The sequence below is a fragment of the Myzus persicae genome, unplaced genomic scaffold (assembly GCF_001856785.1).
Source record: "Myzus persicae strain clone G006 unplaced genomic scaffold, MPER_G0061.0, whole genome shotgun sequence".
Classification (NCBI taxonomy): domain Eukaryota; kingdom Metazoa; phylum Arthropoda; class Insecta; order Hemiptera; family Aphididae; genus Myzus; species Myzus persicae.
Genome location: NW_019101020.1, coordinates 1 through 2,045, shown reverse-complemented (window position 1 = coordinate 2,045; position 2,045 = coordinate 1).

Sequence of the window (2,045 nt, the reverse complement as noted above, 5' to 3'; positions counted from 1 at the left end):
CCCTGTAATGACAACTAATTTTTTTTAAATATTGTATCACGTTTTGGTGATTTTTGTTATCATTATAGCTCTGAATAGTTAGGTTGATTCTATCTAAATCTTTTTTTGCCACCGATGCCGTCAAAATACTTGCACTACAGACTTTATTTGTACATAACCATTTCAAAATTCCATCTTTCCGCAGTCGCCTAAATCCATATTTATTCGTTTTGTGTAAAACTAACTCTTTACCACGTTCTGATCACTCTCAGAATTTCTACATACCCATATTATCGAAGTATTATTTATAAATTGGGCAACATGTGTCCGCAATAGTGTAATATTCGGGGGTCCGCTGATAAACTATAATCGTTCGCAATCGTGTCAATAAAAAGGTCGCCCCGATAAGAACCGTCCGCAGTCGTGTATCACCGGTACCAACTACCCACTTGCATACGGCAATTCTGTCGGTTAGGTCAGGCTATGTCAGTAACTGGTTTCCGGTTCCGGCCAACGGGGGAGGCACAGAAGGCAAACTGTATAAAACCGAACACTGTCGGGTCAACCCCAGCGACCAGAGAGGGCCAACATCACTCTCCAACTACCGACAACTTAGACCGAAGTCTCGACGCAACGAAGCAGCACGAAAAAAAATGAACGGAGCAACCAGAAGGGAAACTGAACAAAGCCAACACCGGCGGTCCACGACCAGAGAGGGCTCACATCGCCCCCGTCCTACTCCTACACCAACAACAGCCGACGATAGACTCCAGGAGACAATCGGAAAGCAGCAGATGAACAACGGTGCAACTCTCCGCATCCGAAAACTCAGCCGAAACTGCCGACAGTAGTTGGAGGGCCACTGCGCAGGAGTAAGACACCCACAGCACGACCGTCCATCGTCAGGGTGACTGAGGAAGTAGGGGCTGCAGACGCAGACTTCCACGTGACGCAGCGACACGAGCGGATCTCGGAATTAAGACAGAACTCTAAGACGGATGCAGAAGGAAAACTGGACAACCAACAACGGCGAGAAGCACTCTCCAGAACAGCAGAAGGAGAAGGATGCGAGGCACGAGACTTGAGGCCGACGGGCTAACAAGCCGGGCCGGGAAACACAAGAACTCGACTTCAATACTGGCGGGCAGCAAAGCCGGGTTGAAAAGTCAACCAAAGCGAACAGCGGGCTATAAGCCACCAATGTTTTCTTTACTAAAATGTAAAAATAAATAATTTAAATGTGCGCCCACTAAGGGACCAATAATAATGTGTAAAAATTAATAAAATGTGATACACACTTTTCCTTTTATTAATAAACGATGGGGGCGTCGCGGAAATAATGCGAAAGCAGTTCCCGCGGCGCCGTCAGTTCAAACAGAAAAAAAAAAGTCAGTAACTGGTAGATAAAATGATAAATAATTTATTTATAAAATATCAGTATTCAACATTATATTTTATGACAATAGACTTATAGACTATAGTAGTTAAAAATAAGACTTTTTATAATTATTAAATGTGCCGACTTATCGACGGTATCGTATTTATATTGTAATGATATTACAGTAATAATGCAATTTGCCTACTTAAGGGTTGATGTAAATGTTAGACTAGGGCAAATGCCCAAGTTGCCCCCCCCCCCCAAAATGACGCCACTGATCTAGGCTATCAATAAATATTATACACATAGTATACATATTATGAGATATTACCACAAATCTACAAATATCAGTTTTGATATTTTGGTTATGTTAATACCGTTATTGAACGTGTTTCGTCAAAATGTTAAAATGAATAAGCGAAAACATTTTTCTGCTGAAGAAAAAGCGCATATAATTTTTCGTTTGGAGAATTATGAAAAAAACAGTAATGTTGCGACTGAATTAGGAATTCTAAGTAATAATAAAATAATATGCATGCATATTGGCTGTTATTAAATATGTTCCTATGTATTATAAATACGTACATAATATTGTATGTACTTGAAAAATCAAATTTTGTTGAAGTACACAGATATACAGAAGCTAAAGGTAAATAAATGTAAGATCGGATATAATATGTAATAATAT